Raw genomic sequence first — 11142 nt, 5'->3', positions numbered from 1 at the left:
AAGACTTCATGATCTATCCATCAACTTTGTGAATTAGACATTTGCATATTTCTGAATCTCATACTCGACCTATCCCTTCATGAGATCTGCAATCCTATGATGATGAATCAAGCATTTACATAACCCTTTGAGTCATAAGAAAAATAGATCAACATATACAATCAAAAGGTTACAACTTCTATTCATACAAGAAAATTATGATGAAGAATGAGGGTGCAATCATAGTTCTAGATCCAACAAAGTGGTCTAATAGAAAGACTGAAAATTTCCAATCAACAATGGTCTCACAGTGAAAAAATTGGAACCCTTACAATGAGAAAGAAAGGGAATGATATAGGACGAAGTGAATTCCAAGATCTGATCTAAAGATGACATGTGTCCACTTAAAATTCCCTCTCCTAGAAGTGGACAGAATCTCTCTAATCTCTCTCTACAACTGCATATCAAATCTTCAATCATTTTGGCCTTCAAAAGAAAGAAGTATCTGAGATACTTGATTGAAAATCATAACTAATTTTGATGCCAAATGTGAACTCAAGGAAAAAGTGAAAAATCAGTTAAATATGACCTCTAGAAGCCAAGAAAACTTTTCAAAATCAATTTTCTGCACATTCAGGCTTCAACAAACTTTGATATTTTCCTCCTATCCAATTTTGATGCTTCATGATGAAAACTACCCATTCTACTAAGAATGCCCCAAAAATTAAAAATTCACTTATAGACTGAACCGATGAATAACTATGCAAAAACTAACCTAAAAAATGCATAGCCTATCTCTTTCCAGTTCTGATAGTATATTGAAGTCATATTTTGGATAGAAATTGCTCCAGTTATGCCCCTCTAAAAATCTAGATTCGAACTATATGTTTCAAGATTGCTCCTTAAATATTTAACCTTTTCAAAGGTTTGAACTATATTATAAATTAGACATTTATTTAAAATCTCTAACCTACACATACTTTTGAGGAAAAACTTTTTAAAAATTAATCTTTGAAAACTTTTGAAATTTCCCCTACAAATTCCATCTGAGTCAAACTTGGTTTGACCACCCTCACCACGTATCAGCACTGGATTGGCTTGTTTCATGCATAGTCTTCAAATCCCTCCAACTAGGTGTCACATGTCAACATCTCATTGGTCTTATATTTTTCCATATCACCGTGCCATGTCATCATGCCATGTCACTGTGCCATGTCATTTCTTGCTATGTTACTATCCCAGTCAACATTCTACCACATCATCAAAGACATAGCAACCTTGTGACACATGTCATCCTCTGCCATGTCATCATCTGATCTTCAATCCACCTCATCATGCCACATCAATGCCACCTTAGCACTAGCTCACTGACACATATCAGCTTTTTATTCGATCACCATGTTTCCATGTTAACTGTCATGCATCTTTGCCTTGACAACATGGCGACCACTGTTGGATGCGCTACGTGTCACCATCCTATGCTCATGAGATCTCAATCTACCACTCACAACCTTCCTTGAAATTTATGCCACATGGCACCTTATGGTTGATCCATTCATCACCAACATCATCATCTTGTCACTGAATAGATTACTTGGCTACCACTTGTAAGATTTTCATTCGTTCTCAACCGCTCACTAGATTTTCACCTTATCAGGAAGTCACTCACTAGAATTTCACCTTACCAGGAGGTTGTTAGCTAGAATTTGAACTTTCTAGAAGATCACCATGTCACAAGCCAAAAAGTGTTGCCATTTTCCAATGGTGACATGGTGCCTTCCTGGATTCTTAACTTTTTCAGTGCCTTTCTAAATTATCCAGCAACCCACTCAAAATATTACCTGTTCTTTTGGCTAACCGGGACCCACATGCATGCCACAACTTTCAAAATGTGTGTGCCTTTTATGACACATAACATATGAGTGGAATGGTATTTAAAAATTTAAAAACCACTCCGCTTTAGCAATGTGGGATTTAAGGAATAGAGAAATTACCCCATGCACGCATATCTCCTCTACTTTTACGTAGATGCCTTCCTCCTTTTGTGTTTGGTGATGAGTTTCTAATATGCTTGACTATGGCTTTTCCTATGGGTTAAATCCTTCATTGCATCTAGCTTTGTTTTTACATGTCACCTTTTCTTCTACTGATGCATTGAAAGAACCTTGCCCCTTTATAATATATATTGTTTCTCCAACATATGATCCCTTTCCAAATAACCTTCCCTTTCCATGTGTGATTTAGAAACTTTAAAAGAGGGTAATTGTAAACAACCTTGTGATAAGAAATTCTCTTTCCAAATGCCAAAGAACTAATCCACCTCCACATCTTCTGCAGTTTTCTTGTTTTTAGGTTTTAGTTCATAAGTTCCTTGATTGGTGCCCCTTTTGTTGTAATTTCCAAGCTCCATTATTATCTCCTTTATAAATTGCTAAGGCTGATCTATTTATGTTTCAAGTTGATTTAGAGTCTAGTTAGATTGTCACTCAAAAAGCTTGAATAGAATATTCTCCAACTCATTTCTATCCATTCTAATTCTCTTCATTTCTTGACTTTTCACTGGTGCAACAACACCCTTTTTTTCCTTTGAAGTAAATGTTGAAAAATCCATCATCCCTTGCATTGGATTGTAACCTCCTCCATGGTCATTGTCTATTATATAAATTTGTCTTGTCTTGACATTAAATTTTTTGTTCTCTGACAACACAACCTATGGTAGTCTTCAATGTTTTGATGGTGGGGTTTCATGTCAAACTTGTGTTCAACTTTCCCATCAATAGCTACCATTCCTTGGCTTGTCTTTGATAAAATACACATAGGAACAATATTGGTAGACATTTTTAACAAATAGCTCTTTGGTGCAGTTGCAGATCCATTTGACATCAACTCCATCATAAACTAAAAGAGCTACATTGTCCATGGTCCACCCTAAACATTCACGTTGATGATGAAGAAAATAACATGTTCACAAAATTAATGGATGCATTTAGTATTTTAGAAGATGGCTACATTTCTTGTAACATGCTCCAAAAAGTTATTTTCATGATGGGTTTCATTTTTGTTGGACAAGAGCTCCTGCAATGCCAAAAAATGATTGGCAGATTTGACTTGGATGGCAATGGAGTTTTGGGTTTCTCTAAATTCAAAAATATGATTCATTCTTCTAACCTTTCTACCTAATGACCAAGAACTCTATCCATGTGTATCCTGAAGCATCAACACCAAATATAATAACTTGTGCAACCTAATTTTGGTAAATACTCTAATGGGGAAGCTCTGCAACTTGCTAAATCGTACATGTGAACAAAGTCAACAATGTTGCTTGTCCAAAAATGTTCCACATAGAGACATTTTCTCCAATTGTATTGTTACTAATCAAAATAGAACTGGGTGTAAATGTCGGAGCTTTGCTACTCATGTCATAGTGTCCTTTGCTTGATGGAATTAGTCAAGCCCCAACATGGGTCCAGCTAAAACAAAATTCATTTTTGAACAACTGAAGTGCCAAACTGATCCATAGAATATTTGCAATACTAATTCAACCTTTTTTTAAACTCATTTTTCTTCCTTTTGCAACTTGTTGATTTTGTGCCAAGAGGTCCTTTGACTAGCCTCAAAAACTAATCTAAACACCTAACTAGGCTTTGAAATTTGACACACTAATTCTTTGTTCCACACACTTTTATCCTGTCAAATCTTATCTCATGAAAAATCCTCAGTCAAAAGATATTGACTATCAAAGTTGCCCTCTCAAAATTGCCTACAAGAAAACACATCAAAAAGCAATAAAATACATTTGGATTTGGTCTTAAAAACTGGGCAAACTGACACTTGGGGAAATGAAAAATGGGGCGTTGGTTCACTGCCATGAGGACAACATAACTCTAGGATTAGGGCTCATGATGAATAACTATACATGTTTGGTGAGTGGTCAAAGTAGGCTACTTAGAATTTGATGACTTGAAACAATGGAAGAAAAGCATTTTTTGCAAATGGAATGGACCTAGGAAAGTGTGTAGACGGATTCATCAAAATTGAAAATTTGCACAATTAAAGTATTTTTAGAGTTCAATAGTGGTATAGCCCATTTGATCTCACTTATCATGGATTTAGAGATATGACATCATGAATAGGGGTACTAACCAATCTACCTTTCTTGACAACAGTAAAAGGTAACAAGTTGCATTTGGAATCACATTCAAAAACCAATCATACGGCTTTGTTATAAGCTCAAAATTGAAAGATAGTAAGTCTCTAACCTCCAGAATGCAATGCAAAATGAATTTCATCAAGTCAGTCAACTAGGTCAAAATTATAACAAGTCAAACAGGGCTTCCTAGTGTTAGAATCTGAAAAGATTAACAACCCAGAAAACTAGTGCAAAGAGTAAATATCTAAACTATGAATGCAAATGATACAAAATCAAAATAGCAACACAGAGTTAGTATCCAAGAGAGTAATGCAAATTCTAGAAGCAAAATAGCATTACGAGGATGCAAAAACAAGAGATGCAAATACAAGCCAAGTAGCATGCTTATATAGGCTAGGAAGAGGGAGGAGGTGGCAACACCAACCAATGAGGAGCAACCATCTATCAGACTAAAGATAGCAAAATATCTTCCCAAGATAGCTAATGGATGCTCACATGTAGGAAGGTGACACCTCACAACCATTCACCTAATAAGACATGCTTTATTAACCTAAGCGAGATTATTAAAAAGTGTAGGAAAAACCTAGCAAAATAGGAAAAATAAAAAACTACACTAACACCCCCCCATAAGCGAAGCTTAGTTGGATGTAGAAATGGGTCCCAGCAAGTCAAGCCTGATGAGGTACCCATGTACATAAGATTTCCCAAAAGAGAGAGAAAAGAGACCCCCCACACACAAAAAAAGTCAGGACTCCGAGTGAGAGGAAGAGGCCCCCCCAAAAGATGAAGCATCTTGCACCCCTAGCAAAGCTTGTAAATGAAGGATCTTGCTCTCAGTGAAGGGTTTGGTGAAGATATCAGTAACTTGCTCAGAAGTTGGACAATAGTGAAGGTCAATGACATGACCATGGATGAGCTCTCGGATGTAGTGCATGTGGATGTCTATGTGTTTGGTCCGCTGATGATGAACTGGATTCTGTGAGATTTGAATGGCACTCTGGTTGTCACAAAATATGACTGATGGACATCTGATCTAGATACCAAACTTAGTGAGAAGATGTTGAATCCAAATGGCCTCAGTGGTGGCATTTACAGCCCCTCGATACTCAGCCTCAGTAGAAGACAGAGCAATAGCAGACTGCTTTTTGCTCGACCAACAAATAGGACTTGACCCAAGTGAGAAGCTATACCCTGAAGTAGACTTGCGATCCTTAGAATCACCTACTCAATCTGAATTTGTGTAGCCCACCAAATCAAGCTCAATACTTGCTACGTAGTGAATCCCACAACTATGAGAACCTTGAATGTAGTGAAGGATCTGCTTGGCTACTTTCTAGTGTAACTCATGGGGCTCCTGCATGAATTGAGAGACCATGCCTATAGCATAGGAGATGTCAGGTCTCGTATGCAAATAAATGAGACTCCCAACAAGTTGGCAGTACAAAGTGCCATTAACAAGTGGAGAAGAACATTGTGCCTCAAGTTTCACTCCAGAAAGGAAGGGGTTCGGAGCAAGCTTATAATTAGCCATATGAAACCTCGAGAGTAAATCTAGAGCATACTTGGATTGTGTGATGGTAATCCCAGAAGGAGACTGAAGGATCTCAATCCTGAGAAAGTAATGCAACAAGCCCAAGTCAGCCATCAAAAAATTGTCCTAAAGGGCCACTTTGACAGCCTTAATGGTGGGTGAAGAACTTCTTGTGATTAGCAAGTCATCAACATACAAAACCAAAAATAGAAGTGAATCACCCTATTGCAAAATGTAGACATTAGGATCAAAATGGCATCGAGTAAACCCAATTGATAGAAGGAAGGAGTCCATCTTGGCATACCAGGCCCGAGGAGCCTGTTTGAGGCCATAGAGAGACTTTCAAAGATGAAACACAAGTGAAGAATCCTAAACGAAGCCCTGTGGCTGCTCCATGTAGATCTCCTCATGAAGGTCACCATGAAGAAAAGAACTCTTCACATCCATCTGATGTACTTCCCAATGATTAGCTGCAGCAATGGCAAGAATAATTCGAATGGAATTCATTCGAGCAACTGGCGCAAAAGTCTCAGAGTAGTTAGTCCCAGGAACTTGGGAGAATCCTTTGGTGACCAAGTGAGCCTTGTGTTTGTCAACTGACCCATCTGCTACAAATTTTTTCTGATAGATCCACTTACATCGAACAAGTTTTCTTCCTTTAGGAAGAGGGACAAGATCCCAAGTGTGGTTCTTCATCAAGGAACTATACTCTTCCTGCATAGATGTATCCCACTCAAAAATACCAGAAGCCTCATGCAAGGATTGTGGATTTGAGGTAGTAGCAATGAAGACATGTGCAGCATCCTGGAATTGTGAACAAGTTCGCCTGGTGTCTGATGGATCCCCAACCCAATCACCTGCAGACTGCAAGGTCTGTCTAGCCCAAAGTGGGCAAGAAGATGGAGAATCTGGAGGGGAATCATTAACCTTTGAATGATGACTAGGAGAGGAAGGAGGTGAGTTCTCTGAATCACTTTTTGCATCATAAGTAGAGGTAGAAGACTATTCAGGTGAATCTAACTCATCAGAAGATCTTTCATGTATTCCAAGTGACTCTAATGTCAAGGTAGAAGGAGTTGGAGAAGTGATAGAAAGTTAGCTTGAAGATCCCTTCTCAAACTGAACACTCCTCTCAATGAATAAATCATGTGTAGTAGGGTGGAGCAACCAATAACCCTTCACACCATCAGGATAACCTACAAATATGCAAGGTCTACTTTACAGATCCAAGGCCTTATGTTTCTCTGTAGGAATGTGGGCCCATGCAGGGGAGCCAAAAACTCAAAAGTGCTTAACTGATGGTTTTCGACCGCTCCAAGCTTCAAAAGGAGTAACTCCCTTCAAGGCTCAATGAGGAATATGGTTCTAGATATAACAAGCATAGTTAATAGCCTCTGCCCAATACTGTGGTGCAAGAGATCTAGAGTGAATCATACAGTTTGCCATTTCCTTCAAGGATCTATGCTTCCATTCTGCAACACCATTTTGCTGAGGATTCTATGGAACTGAATGTTGTAAATCAATCCCCTTTGAAGTGCAAAATCTTTTAAATCAATGGTTGACATACCACCATTGTCTGTGCACAAAACCTTGATGGCTTTCCCAGATTGCTTTTCTACAAAATTTTTGAATTCTTGAAAATGATCAAATACCTCTAACTTCTATTTGAGAAAGTATAGCCATGTATATCGAGAAAGGTCATCAATGAATGTGAGGATATATCGAGCCCTGCTAAAAGAAGGATGTTGAAATGGACCAGCCAAATCACTATGAACTAACTCTAGTATCTGTGAAGCTCTCCATGCCTTACTTTTGTCAAACTTTTCCTTAGGATGCTTACTAAGAATGCAACCTTGGTAAACACCTGTTGAGAATTGAACCGAAGGCAACCCTGTGACCATGCTCTGCTGGTTGAGCTGATGCAAATAGCGGAAGTTAAGATGGCCAAACTACTCATGCCATAATTTACTCACATCATTAGAGTGAGTGAGCAAAATAGATGAAGGAGGATTAGGAACAAAGTGAGAAAATAGATAGAGTCATGACTGATGATCTGCTCTACCAACTGCAACTACAAAATCACTATGCAACTCACATATCTCCACTGAATCAGGAGTGAACTCAACCCGCTTGCCTAAACCTGTGTGAGTGATTTGGTATATTGATAGGAGATTAGTTGATAATGAGGGTACACAAAGAACATCATGGAATGTGCCATCCCCCACATCAACAGACCCTCTCCCACACACCTCAATAGGAGTGTCATCACCCATCAAAATAGAAGGCATAGTACATGGCTCCAAGGATACAAGTTCTTTCTTAGATGAAGCCATGTGGTGCGAAGCACCTGAATCAAGAACCCAAGTGGATGGTGAGGAAGCAACTGCAACAAGAGCTTTGCCCTTTCCTTTCCCCTTGTTGTTTTCTTTTGCCTTGTTAGACTCTTCATTAGAACTTTGTTTGATAGACTTAGGAACACTAATATTATTCTTCTCAATAATGTATGTCAAGTGATCAATTTGTTTCTTCAAACATTTATGTTCATCATGATCGAGCCTTTTACAATAAGCACATTTAACCTTTTCTTTCTTAGGCTTATCGCCCTTAGAGGATGAGGTATCAATAGTTTCTTTTGAAGCAATTGGTATCTAATCCTTCTTTTCCTCACTATTATTTTGTTTCTCATCCTTACTATTGTTGTTACTACTTTATCCTTTTTGTTCTTTTGTGCCTTGGTTGGTTGCTAAGGCATGTGACTTAGAGGACTTAAGAGTGCCCATCTGGATTAGCTTGTCCTATTCTTGAGTGAGATTGACAGCAAAATCATCTAGAGATGGCATGGTGAATTGAGTACCAAGTACACCCTTAGTAGCATAAAAGGTAGAGACAAACACAAAATATTCTAAACTTAGCTTAGAGAGAATACTGAGAATCAGTTGTTCATCTTTCTTTTCAATTCCACATTGTTTTAACTACAGCCTTAGTGATTTCAATTTAGTGACGAAATCTTGGATTGTGTTGAAATTGCTTGGACTCAAACTAGTTAATTCATTTTCCAACATATGACCCCTCATTGAATCTTGTGTGCCAAATAATGTTTCTAGCTTTTTCCATACTTCATTTGGTGTATCCAAAGACTCAATGTGAAATAGCAAGTCAGGAGAAACAGACAAACACAATGTTCCATATGCCTCATCACATTTGTTAAACCACTTAGGCTTGTCTTCATCTTTAGCAAGTTCAGTTTCAAGTCCCATAGTTATCCTATTTAATCCAGCTTTCCTTAAGTGAATTATCATGTGTGATTTCCACTCAAAGTAATTATATGGAGTTAGGATGGGCATATTTGTTTGATCCATGATGAAGAAATGCAAAGAAATGTTAAAAAGAAGAGAACCCAACCATGACAATGCCCCCCCTTTTTACTCAATCAAAGAACCCCACCCCTCCCCCCTCCCCCCAAAGAAATATGATTTGACACTTTATTTTAGTGCATTTACAACTACCACTAGAAAGAAATACTTAGTGGTCTTGATTTCAATGCATTAAAAACCCTCATGAAGAGCATATGCTAAAAGTGAAATTTGGGCACAATAATCAAAGAAACAAATAGCACCACTACAATCTACTCGAAAAATCACGCACTTTCAAAAAAAAGAATTGCCTTAATACAAGGTTGTATGAGAAAGTTATGATCTTCCAAAGTTTCCAAAATGAGAACTGTACACAGTCATGGCTGAGAATCTGCAATTTCTGAAGAATTCATCCATGAAAACCAAAAACAACTCCACTAGTGGATAGAGCACAAAAAAATAGCCAAATTCATAACAAGAATCATCAAAATCGGAGTCCATATGAGCAAGAATGAGACATTTGAAAAATGCATTCAAATTTGCGACTGCCAATGGAGAGGGGTATGGCTATAGCCTTTCATGCTCGATTCTGCAAAATATACAGCTTGCATGCAAAACCTAAAAGATACCCAGACAATTTTTCAGGGCTGCAAACAAAACCTAGAAAGCATTTTCCTTGCTAATGTATAGAAGATGTTGCTGTAGTGTAAATCAGACACCTTTAACAGTAAAAAATGGCTCCAAAAATCAAGAAATGACCCCAGCAAACAAAATATGACATGCAAATGCTAGACCAGCTTCCTAAGTCCATTAATGACATGCTGGAACCTGCAATACTGATTGAAAACTCCAAATATGCAAGTTGGTTGTCAGATTTGAGATTGAAACCCTAGAGAAAAATCATTTTTGTCAAAACTTTTCTGATTCTTAAGATCATCCAAAGATGCAAGAGAAGAGCATACTTCATTTTTCAAAAACTACAATAAATTTTATTAACCCCCCCCCCCCCCCCCCCTGAATCTCTCAAATAAGGAAACTAAAATCTACTCTTGCATATAGAAAAGCTCTGATACCATGTTAGAATCTGAAAAGATGAACAACCCAAAAAACTAGTGCAAAGAGTAAATATCTAAACTATGAATGCAAATGATACAAAATCAAAATAGCAACATAGAGTTAGTCTCCAAGAGAGTAATGCAAATACTAGAAGCAAAATAGCATTACGAGTATGCAAAAACAAGAGATACAAATACAAGCCAGGTAGCATGCTTATATAGGCTAGGAAGAGGGAGGAGGTGGCCAACACCAACCAATGAGGAGCAATCATCTATTGGACCAAAGATAGCAAAGTATCTTCCCAAGATAGCTAATGGATGCTCACATGTAGGAAGGTGACACCTCACAACCATTCACCTAATAAGACATGCTTTATTAACCTAAGCGAGATTATTAAAAAATGTAGGAAAAACCTAGCAAAATAGGAAAAATAAAAAACTACACTAACACCTAGAATCTAGAATAATTCACCTCAACATGACATCAACAAATGACTAACTTTGAGGGATTCAAAACCTAGTCAAATTGATTTGAAACAACTAAAAATATGAAATATAGGCTCTTTCGTATGGATGCTAAACACTCCCAAAGTGGCAAGTCATGAAACATAATTAGGTGCAAGATATTCACATACAAGCATAGCCTCCTGTCACTATTTGACATAGGCCAAAAATGCAGATTTGGACATTTTCTCAAAACAAGACTTCATGGAATGGCTCAAAATGGAAATTTAACTTCATGAAACACTTAGATGCACTAAATGAAAGGTGTTAGAAACATTAAACACCTCATGGGGCTCAAAAGTATAGCTGGGTACATATGCATAAAAAAAATGCTCATTGGGATTTGATTTTTCAATGGTAATCAAAATCAGGGCTTTGATTTTTAGTCCCAACATGATCTAGACTAAAACATAAAGATATCTAAGCTAAGGATGCCATGAATCTAAAATTTCAATATGAGAATGCAAGTGTAAGTTCAAGAATACTCCGAGCCATTCAAATCTTCAAAGTCACCTAGAAATCCTCCAACATAATGTTAGTACAAAAGAATAATATATGAGAGTGTGAGGA

At 37.6% G+C, this 11142-nt stretch overlaps 1 pseudogene; it reads right to left on the bottom strand.

Moving 5' to 3' along the window:
* Positions 1-2290: 2290 nt before the first annotated feature.
* LOC149538489 (transcription initiation factor IIF subunit beta-like) lies at positions 2291-2874 on the bottom strand (annotated as a pseudogene).
* Between the last annotated feature and the right edge of the window lie 8268 nt (positions 2875-11142).

Source organism: Cupressus sempervirens, chromosome 9 (assembly GCF_028749045.1).
Source record: "Cupressus sempervirens isolate cs-2001-9-10 chromosome 9, ASM2874904v1, whole genome shotgun sequence".
Classification (NCBI taxonomy): Eukaryota; Viridiplantae; Streptophyta; class Pinopsida; order Cupressales; family Cupressaceae; genus Cupressus; species Cupressus sempervirens.
This window is presented reverse-complemented; position numbering and strand designations above follow the sequence as displayed.